The 15,988-nt window shown below is 38.8% G+C and overlaps 2 pseudogenes across 1 annotated transcript; both read left to right on the forward strand.

Annotated features, from left to right (window-relative positions):
- On the forward strand, positions 1-1,159 carry LOC149037298 (uncharacterized; annotated as a pseudogene).
- A 2,303-nt stretch (positions 1,160-3,462) lies between these two features.
- LOC149037299 (uncharacterized) lies at positions 3,463-6,547 on the forward strand (annotated as a pseudogene). The gene is made up of 2 exons (XR_016181355.1): positions 3,463-3,466; positions 4,120-6,547. The product of XR_016181355.1 is annotated as an uncharacterized LOC149037299 (transcript).
- Positions 6,548-15,988: the final 9,441 nt, after the last annotated feature.

Consider the following 15,988-nt stretch of genomic DNA (forward strand, 5'->3'; position numbering starts at 1 on the left):
GGAGCCGACAAAACGAGTTACCAAGCTCGTGACAAACATCAACAAAAACTGACGCGACTTCAACATAACAAAGACAAAAGACGACAAAGAACCGACGACAACTGGGTCAGGAACATCTCTTCCCGTCCCTTAGACAAGACTGAGACTCAAGTACTATCTTACGGACTGAAACACTCAGTGACGCCTAAACGTATACCGACCGAGTCTATTGTATCTAGTGTTGAGGCGGCTCTTTCTCGTCAACGAGACTTATCAGAACCTGCCAAGGACAACATCAGAAGTAGAATTGCTTCCACGATACAATCAGCCTCTATAACTGATAGCAACTTAACCAAAGACGAACAACAAGCACTGAAACGACTAAAAAACGACAAGAACATTGTTATACTACCAGCCGACAAAGGACGTGTTACTGTTGTTATGGACAAGACTGACTACTATGACAAAATTGACGCACTTGTTAACGACAAACAAACTTACGAATTACTTAAACGTGACCCGACGCCAGCACTACAACGCAAACTCAACAACAAACTACTTACGCTCAAAAAGACTAAAGCCTTTGACACTCAACGCTACTACCGGCTGAGGTGCTCTGTACCACAACCACCTTAACTTTACGGACTACCGAAACTACACAAACCTGGGATACCTATGCGACCTATAGTCTCATTCTGTGGGTCCCCGACGTACCAACTGTCGAAATACCTTACGACGATACTGCAACCACTGACTGACAAATCGAGACGTAAACTACAATCAACTGAGAACTTTATTGACGCTATCAAAGACGTACAGATACCTGACGACTACAAACTTGTGTCTTTTGATGTGAAATCACTGTTCACCAGTATTCCACTTCAATTGGCTCTACAGTGTACTGAAACCGCCATCCAACAGTCTACTGATGCACTACCATTACCGACAGAAGACATTATGGACCTACTTAACCTCTGCCTTACATCGACTTACTTTCAGTACAACGGGAAACACTACAAGCAGTTGCACGGAACAGCTATGGGGTCGCCGGTCTCCGTTGTTGTCGCAGAAATTGTGATGCAAAACATCGAGGAACGCGCCCTTGCAACTTGCCGACAAACCATACCGCTTTGGTTACGCTACGTTGACGACACATTTACCGCCGTACACAAAGACATAGAATAGCTGATTTTTTTCAGATATTTTGGGAGTCATACATTAGTTTTTCAAGTCTTGAATGGGAGATAAATTACACACATTGAGCTAAACTTCCACTTCCATTTCTGGTGTTTGAGCTTATAGTTTTAGAAAAACTATATATATATATATATATATATATATATATATATATATATATATATATATATATATGTGTAAATGTGGGGGTAGAGTCTACCTTGGCATAAAGTGCTCAATGCTGTGGTAGCAGAGCTAAGTATACATAACTTAAAGAATTAAAGAGGACACATCAATTCTCTGTGACTCTGAATTTCGCACCTAAGTGCTTGTCAGACAGGACTTTTCTGTCTGACAAGCGCTTAGGCACAAAACTCAGTCACAGAGAATTGATGCGTCCTCTTTAATTCTTTAACTTAAGTGTGTATATATATTCTTTTTTTTTTCTGGCTACAGGCACTTTTTGCACTTTGGCTTGATTTTAATGTGGTTGTAAAACTTGTTTTTATTGCATAGAGTAGCTGATGTTGATTCAGCAATCAGAGATTATGTCCAGCACAAATTTAAATTGTTGGAGATCTTCAATACATCAATCACCTGAATATAGTAACAGAGGGAAGTGTAATTTGTCACTTCTCACAAGAAAAGATTCTTGATGCTCTCATTGGGTTACTTGGCTCATTTATATTTTCTTGCAATCGGTCAAAGGCAATTTTGACTTTTTTTAGAGCAAGCATTGCTTGAAATTGAGCACAGGCAGACTATTGTCACTGTTTCCTCTATTTTCAATGACTTGGCAAATGCCTGCGGTAGTACTTGCTGATAGTTTATATTTTGATAATATCTAAAGTAGCAATATGAGTGCATGTATTCTCACATCCACTGGAAGAATACTCTTTGCTGCTCTAAGGCTCTTTGTTTTTCATATGCACAAATCAAACAAGATCTATATTCTTGTGCAGGAACTGGACCATTTGTTGCCTCTGTCTTATTTTGATAAATTTCTGTACTTTAAATCAGTCTTAATTATAAGCTGCTTTACATTACCACATTTGCTAAGTCATTGAAAAGGGAAGCTTTACTCACAAGTGTCTCTTGGGTGTAATTTCTTGCAATGCTTGCACTGTTAAGAAGTATACTGATTTAGGGAAGAGATATATTTTAGAAAATGGTTGAATTAATGTTAAATATGTATGTATGTTATATTCTTTCACATGATGTTTAAAAGTTTGTCTGTTTTATACCACAATTAAGATTCTTAATAACTGTAAAATCAGGTAGCATAAAAGGTTTTTACATAAACAACATCTAGAACCTAATAAATGAGTGTTTGAAAGATAAAGTATGTGGTGTATTTTCATTATTTGAATGTAAGGGGGGAAATCAGCATGGAGAGGAAAGAGCCCTCTACTTCTGAAGTGGCCCACATTGGAGCTGAATTGGCTCTTTTTAAAGGAGCCATTTGTGAGAGGGCTGAAATTTCGGGGGCTGTTTTGGCCTCTATAAATTTCAAAGTGGCCCCTGTATTTTTCAAATTCACCCTTTACATGGTCCAATTTGGCCTCTACAACGGGGTCAATTCAGCCCCAAAATTGGTGCCAAAAACTATTTAATATAGCCAATAACAACATCAACTAAACTTAAGAGAAAACTCGATTGATGTTTGGAATTGATTTTTGTGATGTAAAAATGAAATCCAGGAATCAGCTCAAGTTTTTTAAAGGACACCCACATTACATGCTGTTACAGCAGAGGTCATCGAATTAAATAACAGAAAAAATCTCAAAAAGACGTCGTTTATTTCCCGCCAAAGGACAATCATGAAACATGAAACAAGAGTAGCCAAAGCGAAAAAGTTTTCAAAAATTACACCGGTTCAAACACGAGTTGAAAATTGCTTTTTTTTTTTTAGATTTCTAAGCTAGACAGAGGAGGTTGAAACGTTGGGGAAAAACGGTGGGGTAAGCAATCATACCTGGCAACTTCAAGAGAAGAAATAAGAGAAGCCAATACGATTCTGGCGTACTGTTTTACTGACTTACCGTGCTCACTGCGCGTATACACCTCAATCCACCAGTAATGTCTTAAATGTCTTAACGTAAAGTTGTTTACTGTCTTTTCTTTCAAGTTTGGCTCATTTTCCCAAACCGAAATCATAAGTCACACACAATAGGATATAATTTCAACTGATTCTGACAGCATGCACTTCATCTGAAGAAGAAAACACTCCCTATCTTCGAAAATCTGGTCACAACATCAGGAACAACGACGAAAGTCGTAAGCTGTCTGAAGATACCGCTGACTAGCATGTGTGTAGTTGTTCGTGTAGTGTGATCGTCCGGGTGTGTGTAGTTCTGAAAAGAACTGTTGTTGGTGACTGACGTTTCGACTATCTGTGCGATAGTCATCTTCAGAGTCAAGTGAGGAGTAGTTGTCAGTCGATGATGTTATGAAGTCTGGTCTGTTGAGCGTGATTGGTCTGTTTAGCCGTGATGTGATTGGCTGGAAGACTCGTGTAGAGTTTGTTAACAGTCATTGGTCGGTTTCGATCCGTCTGTTGTTTGTCGGTCTGTTTGTCGGTTTGTTCACGTCGTTAATGAGTCGTTTGTAAGGTGCTGGTAATTGTTGACATCTGTTGAGAGGCGTCTGTTCTAAGTTAGTGAACCAGCTTTCCAGAGTCAGTCGTTGAAAATAGTTTGTACTGTACGTTAAGCATTTAGCAGAGTCCCAGTCGATTCTGTGATTAGTTTGTCGGTGATGTTCAGAAATGTGATTGTTTGCATCGCCATTTCTAGTTGCTCGTTTGTGTTCAGTTAGTCGCGTGTTAAGGTTTCTACCAGTCTCACCAATGTAGGAGGCCTGGCAGTCGGAGCATTCGATCTTATAAATCGCTCCCTGTCTGTTGTTGGGTTCGTCTTTGTCTTTAACGTTGTCTTTAACTTTGTCTTTAACGACTGGTCAAAGCGCGGATTAACGACTGTCACAGAAGACTCAACCACTACAATAACAAATTACAACAACTACTTGACAAACTGAAACAGCAGTTACCGACTACCTTACTCGACACAGTCACAGCCGACAGAGGAGCCGACAAAACGAGTTACCAAGCTCGTGACAAACATCAACAAAAACTGACGCGACTTCAACATAACAAAGACAAAAGACGACAAAGAACCGACGACAACTGGGTCAGGAACATCTCTTCCCGTCCCTTAGACAAGACTGAGACTCAAGTACTATCTTACGGACTGAAACACTCAGTGACGCCTAAACGTATACCGACCGAGTCTATTGTATCTAGTGTTGAGGCGGCTCTTTCTCGTCAACGAGACTTATCAGAACCTGCCAAGGACAACATCAGAAGTAGAATTGCTTCCACGATACAATCAGCCTCTATAACTGATAGCAACTTAACCAAAGACGAACAACAAGCACTGAAACGACTAAAAAACGACAAGAACATTGTTATACTACCAGCCGACAAAGGACGTGTTACTGTTGTTATGGACAAGACTGACTACTATGACAAAATTGACGCACTTGTTAACGACAAACAAACTTACGAATTACTTAAACGTGACCCGACGCCAGCACTACAACGCAAACTCAACAACAAACTACTTACGCTCAAAAAGACTAAAGCCTTTGACACTCAACGCTACTACCGGCTGAGGTGCTCTGTACCACAACCACCTTAACTTTACGGACTACCGAAACTACACAAACCTGGGATACCTATGCGACCTATAGTCTCATTCTGTGGGTCCCCGACGTACCAACTGTCGAAATACCTTACGACGATACTGCAACCACTGACTGACAAATCGAGACGTAAACTACAATCAACTGAGAACTTTATTGACGCTATCAAAGACGTACAGATACCTGACGACTACAAACTTGTGTCTTTTGATGTGAAATCACTGTTCACCAGTATTCCACTTCAATTGGCTCTACAGTGTACTGAAACCGCCATCCAACAGTCTACTGATGCACTACCATTACCGACAGAAGACATTATGGACCTACTTAACCTCTGCCTTACATCGACTTACTTTCAGTACAACGGGAAACACTACAAGCAGTTGCACGGAACAGCTATGGGGTCGCCGGTCTCCGTTGTTGTCGCAGAAATTGTGATGCAAAACATCGAGGAACGCGCCCTTGCAACTTGCCGACAAACCATACCGCTTTGGTTACGCTACGTTGACGACACATTTACCGCCGTACACAAAGACGAAATTGACGCTTTTCACAATCACCTTAACGAACAAAACACCGACATTCAGTTTACCAGGGAGATCGAAGAAGACGGCAAGCTTCCTTTTCTCGACTGTTTGGTAAGCCGAAACAACAACGAACTACGAACAACAATATACAGAAAACCGACGCATACCGACAGACTTCTTGACGAATCATCCTACAACCCGACTTCCCACAAAGCTACGACTATCAAAACATTGACAAGACGAGCGCAACTTGTTTGCAACACACCGGACAGTTTATCTGACGAAAACAAGTACCTTGACCGCGTTTTTGACAAAAACAACTACAACACTGACTTCATTAGACGAAACACTCACAGAGTTACCGACACTACAGAAACTAACAGGGACTCCACATCTATCACGACTACAGCTGCTATACCCTACATCAAAGGCACTTCTGAGGCTATCGGGCGGATCCTACAACCTTACAACATTCGCGTAGCTCACAGGTTTATTACTACTTTACGACATTTGCTGACCAACGTTAAAGACAAAGACGAACCCAACAACAGACAGGGAGCGATTTATAAGATCGAATGCTCCGACTGCCAGGCCTCCTACATTGGTGAGACTGGTAGAAACCTTAACACGCGACTAACTGAACACAAACGAGCAACTAGAAATGGCGATGCAAACAATCACATTTCTGAACATCACCGACAAACTAATCACAGAATCGACTGGGACTCTGCTAAATGCTTAACGTACAGTACAAACTATTTTCAACGACTGACTCTGGAAAGCTGGTTCACTAACTTAGAACAGACGCCTCTCAACAGATGTCAACAATTACCAGCACCTTACAAACGACTCATTAACGACGTGAACAAACCGACAAACAGACCGACAAACAACAGACGGATCGAAACCGACCAATGACTGTTAACAAACTCTACACGAGTCTTCCAGCCAATCACATCACGGCTAAACAGACCAATCACGCTCAACAGACCAGACTTCATAACATCATCGACTGACAACTACTCCTCACTTGACTCTGAAGATGACTATCGCACAGATAGTCGAAACGTCAGTCACCAACAACAGTTCTTTTCAGAACTACACACACCCGGACGATCACACTACACGAACTACTGATACTCCTGGGTTCAAACCATTTACTTTACTATGTGTGTAGTTGTGAGAACATCGTCCCCAGATCTAGACTTCGTAAATTCTTCCCCACCTCCCCAGCCCCAGAACTGGTCTTTCAATCCATTGAAGAAACTCTTCTACAGCCAGTGCTGAAGACTTTAATCACAGTTTTTATTCAGTATAACGAGGGGCTGGAAAATGAACTAACAAGAGCTCCGCTTTTAGGCTTGGCTAAATCTATATATTAAATCCTGTTCGTTATCAAACAATCGTGAATCAAAAACTCTTAAGTACGGATGAAAAGTATCGGCCGCGCTTTCGATTCATTGGCGATATTTCAAGCGGTTAAGCGAATGACAACCTGAAATCTTCTGAAAACAGGTAATTTATTGGGGCTAGTGAGATTTATGAATCTCAAGAGGTTGGCATCTCTGTATGGGCATTTAACCACTTTCGAACCAGTCTGATTTGACCCACCCCACGAAGGGGTTCTATGATTTGAATTGGAAAAGTGCAAGTATACTTTACTTTAAGTCACCAAAATTAGATAGTTTAAGCGAATCACGCAACAGTTTCCCCCAGTAAGGGAGAATTTCCTGACAAGGCTTATGAATGGAAACAGTCCGCTCGCACTATTTTTAAGAACGTCCCAAAGGGTTTAACCGTTAGCTGTTTAACGGCAGGAAAAATAAACGATTGGAAAGTTTCAACTCTTAGACTGTCATTTGTCTTGCCTTATGGCCGATGCGGTTACGACTGTATTCCATACCGGCACCGAAAACCAAGATATTTGGCTCTGGTCCCAAAGAGACCAAATCCCCTTACGGGTGGTTTCTCCTTTTTGCACGTGGAATGAGTTAACAAATAGTGAATAGTTCAGAATTTCTTTACTTTCAACCTTGTTCTGCTACATGCATGCGACCATCTTTTGCCAGTGGCCAGCCCTAAAAACGAATTGTTTTAATTGCGCACGTGTTTTCCTAAAATGACGTACCTGACTGTAATTTTATCCGGCGTCATGGAAACACGACTACAGATTCGTTTACATCATTCAATGAACTCGTACTATGGTGAGACAGAACTGTCATTCAGAACACTTTACAATCTGTAAATTACTTAAACAGCATGTCTTCACGTATTCGCCATTAAGCAAATGCTGTAAGCTCTTTGGTGATCTTTTTGGTTTTAAAGAGATGTCCTTTGTTGATTTGTTTTACAAGAAACCTTCTACCTTTTTGCTCGATTATGAATCAGCTTTGATGAAGCGAGAGTGGATATCTTGTGACGATATGTCATGGCTTACTCAGATTCTTATGGAACAGCTTGCAAAATGACTTTGACTTCATTGATAGTCAGACGGCTAAGCAGTCACATCATAAATCACTACTCACTCGCCTACTCGCACACTCACTCACTCACTCACTCAATCAATCAATCGATCAGTCAATCAATCAATGGATGGATTCATAGATACCTTACACACATTAAATATCAAATTTGTGACCGCAAGGAAATTGGCCGGCGGATTTGTGTGCGTATTATCGGGAATACAATGATTACTTATTAATACATTCCTTCTGATTCAATACTGCCGCAAGCTTCCGAGATATACCTGCCTTATACAACATTGTTGACCCAAAAAAATATCAGATATATATTATTCACAAAATTAGCATCCATTTCTCCTTCAGAGCTGAGATTTACTTCAAACGCTACCTTTAGTTTTGAGTGTATAATTTTTTTTGTTTTATCATTTTATCAGACGCTTACATTTCGATGTCTTCTCTGTCCAGTAGTTTGCACATGTTCATTATTAGCTGATGATTAATCAAACACAGTCTTCAGACTTTGGAAAGCGAAAACAGCTGTATATTTACTAAGCGGTCAAGTGGCTGAATTCTACTTCCGCTATAAAAAGAAAGACAAATAAACCATCAAAAGTAAAAAAAAAAAAAAAAAAAGCAGAAGAATCTTCTGTTTTGTGAATTTAAACTTCTCGTGACCAAAGACAAAATTTGTGGTATTTTATTGAAATCCATTATTCAGGGACCTTAATATAGATCTATGAAGATTTCAGCTGACAGTTCAAAGGGTCGTTTAAATTGTGGCCAAACGCATGGAAAAATTTACTAAGACTATTTAAATAATTTTGTTTTGATCGAAATAGCCTCCAGGGGAGTCCGGGTATTTACTAATCCAGACCAAGAAAAAAAAAAAAAGAGGAACCGCCTATTGTCTCGGCACACATAAAGATGATAAGCCACTTAAGTTCTTAAGCAAAGGTATTTATTAGATAAAATATTTCGTTGATCTAGAAACATCGCGAAAGTAGGGAAAACAGTTCTACTCGGTGAATAACTTGAAATTATCGCAAAAAAACCTGGGCGGAGCCTTGAACATCACCATAAAGGATACCTACGCTCGCGCATTTTTCTTTAGCTAGAAAATCACCATATTCTTGGGAACCCTCTAAATCACTACGGTTTATATTTGATACTCTCAGGATGCTTGAAAGAACTTCTGCGAAAAAATTCTGACCACAAGGCATTTACTCCATTTAAGTCCGCTCTTGGACTGAGGAGGTCACCGCGGCCTATTTTGTAATGATTACTGCAACGTGATTTGGATTGAGGTATTCAATATAATACTATAATGCAGAAAAATTGCTGACGTGTGTCTCTCTATAACTCTAATGGCGACACACACACAAAAAATATCTGGCATCTTATTCAAATAAATTTGATATGAAGTGTTTGGCTAGATGATAATTAGCTCGTCAGTTAGTTAGTTAGTTAGTTTAGTATAATTTAGTTATATGATTTTATGTATGAATTTGAATTATGATGTTACTTAGGTCTAAACTGACGGGATGAGTTTCCGACTTGTGACAGCCTGGTCTAACTTCTTTAGGTGGACGTGCTTACTTTGTGTACTGACGTTGGTTTGGACCCACACGAAAGTTCTTGTTTTGGCTGACGCAATCAGAGGTTGACTCTGTTGAACGCAAGCATTGTGATTAAATACTTCGTTATTCATTTCAAAAATCTCGTTAAATTGTTTGGTTTAGTGTTCTAATAAAAAAAAAAAAAATTTCAATCTCCCAGGGTCAGCTAACTGGCATGCCCACCCATATCTGTCAGTAGTGACTATTAAAGCTTCTTTATAGCTTACTCAGGAGAGTCAAGAGAGAAGAGAGAGGAAAGCAGACTAGAAGAATGTAGACAGTGTGCAGAAGAGTAGAGTCAAACTTTCGTAGTTAAAGAAGAAGTGAGAATCAAAGTGTGAGAGCCATAAAGATTAACAAAAGAGATACACAAAATGAAACAAGCTTGAATGTTGGTATAATTGTGTACTGGATCCAGAGAACTGTATAATTTAAGTGCCTATCACACGATTTTTCTTTCTTTGCGTAAATATTTAGCTTATCGTGTGTACAAACCAACGAGTGAGTTTATAGTCATCCGATTTAAGTTAATCTCAAATGGAGATTGTTAAAAATCCATCAAAACATGTTATAGTTCAATTTGTCAAAACGAGAAAACGCCTTCACAGTTGGCTTTCTCTCCCAGCGGAGATAAAGATAGTTACTCTCGATTAATATTAAAGCCAAAGATTTATACTGGATAACAAAAATTTATTCCTTTTTACCAAACTTATTCGGTCAAGACAGCAAGATATTAGCTTGGGTTTTGTTGTTGTTGTTGTTGTTGTTTTAAACATTTTTGCGTTTTTATGGACCATCGTAAACATCATAACTGTGGCAACCGATGGTGATGATCCCATGAAAGCTGTTCAAACTGCTCAAGACACTTCTTTTTTGTTGTTTATAACGATTCTTTAGGTTTTACATTTATTGGCTAAGGATGTTTCTGTTTGTTGTGTGAAGCTACAAGAATGGCTCGAAATTTTGCCCCCCACATTCCGTTGATACATATTTCCTTAAAAATGCATCGATTCTGAGGCAAACAAAGAATGCAATAGTCTGTCTCTCATTAAGGTCTTTCTAATAGCCGAATACGAAAGAAATGGATGTTTAAGTTGTTACCACCGAATGTATAACAAATTCGTTTTCAATTCTTGGAAAAACGAATTTTGGTACGAACGACGATGAATCAGCCAAAAGCTCAGGCATAATTCTGACAGGATGATAATTAATGATAATTCTGCTAGGGAAACATTTTCAAAAACTAAACGTAGCTTTCGACGGTGCAGTTGACTCGACATTAACAAGCCGTCTCCAGGGAAGCCAACTTGAAAATAAACCTTTATAAGAGGAGGTTACTCTATTTGCTACGAGAATTTTTACGTTTGAAAAAGTAAGCATTGGGTCTAAGCTCCCCTTTTAGCCGTTAGATGTTACATACCTATTCCTTGGCGATTGCCACTCATTGTAAATCTTCGAGTGTTGTCCGAAACGTTAGTCAGAAAGGCTTCAAAAGAACAACTATTTACAAACAACCAGTTAGCAAATAGACTAAAAGAACCTCTAAGTACTGTTAAGTGCACTTGCCTCTCCAATTTGATTGCTTTTCCGTCTACTGTGTGCTCCCTGCAAGAACTGATAACATTTTGTGCGTAATGACGGTCTTTTAAATATTTGCCAAAGAAAAAAAAAAAAAATAACCAGACAAATTTCTTTTATTTTAAGTCCTACGTGGGACTTTAGACTTCGCAATGATTAAAGACTTACTAATTTTGCGGAAAATGCTTTACGCGCTATGACCATCCTATCCTCTGCCTTGTCTTTGGTTTTGGTTGGTCTTGCTCAGAGTTTGTGCAAACTCGCACGGAATCAGTCATGGTTAATGATTAAGGCGTCGTCTCATGACTCTGTTCAAAGCAGCAAAACAAAGTTATAATAGATATTTCCTGATGTTAAATATCATAAATGATATTATGACCAGCGAATGAAATGCTCATTGAGAAATGATTCTTGCACGTGGATTGCGATTACAGAACTCGACGGAATTCAGACTCGGTACTAAGATCCAAGCTAAGAAGCCAGATGTTGGGAGAGACCAGCACTTGACTGCATAGCAAATATTTTACAGCAGTCATTACATGATAAGTCAGCACGAATAATGTCATGCAACATATTGATAAATTGTCCCTTCCAGTACGGTACGTTATTGCAGTAAACACGAGCGATACACTCTCTCTGAACAAATCTCATTTGTTTTCTTGCAATTTTGGACTAAAAATCGGAAATCTTGTCATCGCTTCGCTCGCCTTACGTCAAACGTAAATACCATCCAGGGGAAGAGTTTTGAGTGTAAGGCACCGACAAGCTTATCAGTGAGTTCCAAAAGGAAGCTTTAATCATTTGCACTACGGATGTTTTTGTCAGAACGCGCAAAGTCTGGTGATTTCATGTTGTTGTTTTGTAGATGACGGCAAAAAAATGTACAAAGTTTTAACGCATGCGCTGAACTATTGTTCTGTCCACGATATCCTTTATTTTGACTTCCTCGTTGCCATTACCTTGTAGTTTTCTTCACGTCCCTATTGTTTAAAAACAGAATAAATTAGGCCGATGCAGGTTTCATCTCCGTATAATTCATACGATATTATTAAATAAGATAGTAAGTAGTCCAGTTAGAAAATTGGATTTAGAAATATTTTGGTACTTCCGACAGCAAGCGGAATAATTTTGGAATTGCAGCATTTTCAAATCGTGTTTGGCAAAGTATGCACCAAAATAATGATGAGTCCTGCTAGCTCTACCGACATTGCTTTTACCGGTAAGGCCCCTCGTTCTCCACGCCTAAAATGGTTAGGATATATAACTTTTTGAAAATGAAGGTCGCCCAGCACAGGAAAAGTCAAGTATATATGATGTAAAATTCTCCATCAGGTCTACCAATGAATTAAGATTTTTCTTTATCTTATCAATTGTTTGTATGTGCACACGTTCATTGTATTCTGTATCAGTGCAATCGTAAGATGATTTTTAGCTTGAATAAATCTTGGTAATGGGCCAGAATTATCGTTGCAATTTTTGATACATTTCCCTTTTCCCCTTTTTCACATTTGAAAACGAGAACAAATTGGACCGCTTTTAAAAAAGTTGTCATTTTCAATTTGATACTGTTATCATTCTCTATTCTGTAGCATTTGTCTATTTAAGAAGTGCGTATACAACAGATATGTCTAGTCCGATAGTCGAGGAACATCATTTTCCTAATAAAAGTGTTATCTGCATTAAAGACTGGATGCACGATAAGAAAGTAATTAGAATAGTGTGGATAATATACATAACATTTCTTGGGTCAGCAACAATGCAATAATGTATACGACAGGTAGCTCGTAGCAGTATCGTATCAGAAAGCGTACATTTTCAAATAAGTTAGCATCTCGTTTCCGATTATATGCTTTAAAAATCTGGCACGTTCACTGAGGCCACAAATGTGATGTTTGACGCAGATGTAAATGCACATGTATCAATATTTATTATTTCTAATTTAGCGAAATTCTTTCCGAAAGAACCCGAATGATCTAGGGCTGTAAATGCGGCAATATCTTCTATAAAAAGAAAAGTCTTTGAGCAAGTAAATGGTAGTTACAATAGAGATGATGCAAATTAAAGAGAGATGCTTCACCGAAACATTTTCATTTGCGTAATGATAGAGGTGATTCAAAAGGCTTCCAAACAAACTTTTAAAATCTTTAAAAGCATCTGTCACCGTCTGACAGCCGTCAATTAGAGAGCGCTTAAGGAAAAAAAGAAGCGCATGTACACTTTTGAAAAACAACGAAAGTAGTTTGGCAAGGACTGTCAAGTAAACGGCGAGGAAAGTAATTGTAATTAAATTCAACTTTTTTATTTTAAAGTTGTGAGAGTTTGCTCGTTTGTTTGCTGCAAAGGCGTGTGTAGATCTGGTCTTTCCTCCACAAAAGCTAAATTCGAATGATACACTCCAACGAGACACAAGAAGATTCAATTCAGCCTTTTTTCATTGAATTCTTCCAGTTTCTGTTATGCAATTTGCGGTACAAATGTCCAAATTGAACGGACTTGGAAAGACTCACCAAGAGCATACATTTGTTGTAAAACTAAAAAACTTCGCTTGCTCTTTCACTACGAACAGACTGTTTGAGAAAATTCAGATATTAAAGGAATGAAAGTTCCATCGATTAGTTCAACTTTAACTAAATACCTCATGTTTTAACTTTCGAGGTACTTTTTGTGAACGATTAAAATTAATTATAGATGGTTTTTAGGCCGCTTGTGACGTAATGACACTATTGCTAATACAAATACATTCTGAAACCAATATTTTTCTGTCAACCAAAGTGATTTTAGAGAGCGAAAAGAGAGGATTAATAGGTTATTTATCGGCTTGAGGTTGTGACTAACATCTTTGCTTAAAAATACTGCCCAGCCGGGAAAACGAGATATATTTATGAAAAATGGCAACGAAAGTAGGGATGTACTCGGCGACTCACGAAAGTGTTTCCGTGACCCGTGGGTAGAGTTAGGAAAATACTGACCGGGTAAAGAACCAATCAGATTGCAGGATTTGTTACCGTTACCGTGCCCTCTGAAAAAAAAAAACTAGACCCTGTGAGCAGGGTAACTGGGATACCTGGATGGTACTGGGTCCTTGGAATTAAGTGTAGTGATACTACGGGTGTCGGACTAGCATACTGAAATAGTGCGCTCAAGTCTGGTCAAGGACATACACCTATTTCAAAACATAGACATGCTATGCATGCAAGAGTTACTTTTTTGTAGGGTGGGTGGATTACTTGAAACATTGTGAGTGATGTCTACATTCTTACAAAAGGAGAGAAGAATATTAATGTGGGAAAGAACAAAAATGTCGAATTACCTCACTCACAGGTATTTTGTGGTAGATGTGTGTTTTGCGAATAAATGTAACCAAAAATAAACTGTATTGGAGCCACGGATACCTGTTAGTACAAAATGCAGAAAGCAGGCTGCAGACCGGATACAAAATATAGACTGCAGACTAGGTACAAAATGCAGACTAAGAATCTGAAGAGTTTTTACGTCTGATATATAATAACATGTCATCTTACAGCTTACCGAGCGTCACGCAATCGCTTTTCTGCGATCCGCCTTCACGATTATTTGCACTATTGTGGAATATTCCTGGCCCATTTCTTGATGAAAATCGATCGCAATATTATTTCCTTCCATATAGTCTTCTTACTTTGCGCGCGAGTTGGTTGGTGTAATGTCTGTACAGATTTTACCAACGTAATAAAAGTAGATGACGTGAATATCAGTGATGGTAAAGCAAGCTTAAAACGGCAGAAATCGCCAGAAAATACAACGGATACACAGGTTATGAGTAAGTTTTATTGATTTTACGAGAAAAATGTTCATATTTCGAAATATGTATCGTTGTTAATCGACCATACTTCGTTCCCTATACTATTCCTTATCACGTGCAGTTCCTCTCGTAACTTAACACCGACTCACACAGCGCGTGACGCGTTCATGAATTAATCGTTGGCTTTTTCTCGAGACGTGAGCTTGGGCCGCCTGTGACAAGACAACTGCGTAAACAATATTTAACATAATAACATTATACACAAAAAACACAGGGTTTTGGATCACGTATTTATTAAAAAAGAATATCCATACAACTACAATGAAAACAAACATAAGATTCACCTTTCTGATCGTGAAATTAATACCATTCGTACTGTTATCGTAGCTACGTTCCTTGCCATCAAGTGAATCCAATATGTCGTCTTTCTTCACATGCAGTTTGCATCCATTATAGTTATGTTCTTCAGTCTCACGGAAGTAGTGTTGTTCAATAGATTGCATAGAGTATATGCAGTTTGGTTTCAGATTTCAGATTTTGCTTTTTACAACAATTGAACGTTTTTCAACTAAGACATTGGCATACTTAGCATACAAGGCATTCAAGGCTTTCATGGCTTTCAAGCTTTCGCGACTCAATCCGTTCCAAAATTACCGCTCAATAACATCTTTCAGTGTGGATTAGCCGCGATTAATACGACTTGTATATCCGTCTGTAAGTATTTTGAGCGTTTGCGTCAGAATTCTCCAGGAAATCGCAATCTAATTACGTTGAAATACAAAATAACTGACCAAAGAGTTTTATAAGCAAAAGCTCGTGATTCGTCATGTGACCAGGCCCTGTCTGTGCATGACAACGTCAATCATCATCAAGATAACACGCGTAATCAGCATGTGAACACATCATTGGATCACAGTTAGTTGTCATGGTGTTGAGGGATAACACGCGTGATCAGCATGTGAACACCTCATTGGATCACAGTTAGTTGTCATGGTGTTGAGGGCTCAATGACCTCTGGGTACTATTGCGCAATTTTTCCATTTTGTGGCGGAGGAAAAAAAAGAAAAAAAAAAAAAGACGACAAAAAAACAAAGGCATTTTATGACTGGGCTACCACAGGTATCCCAGTAATAACAAGGAATATTACGACACAGCTAATGATTTCAATTG

This window comes from Pocillopora damicornis, chromosome 11 (genome assembly GCF_964200805.1).
Source record: "Pocillopora damicornis chromosome 11, jaPocDami1.2, whole genome shotgun sequence".
Taxonomy (NCBI): Eukaryota; Metazoa; Cnidaria; class Anthozoa; order Scleractinia; family Pocilloporidae; genus Pocillopora; species Pocillopora damicornis.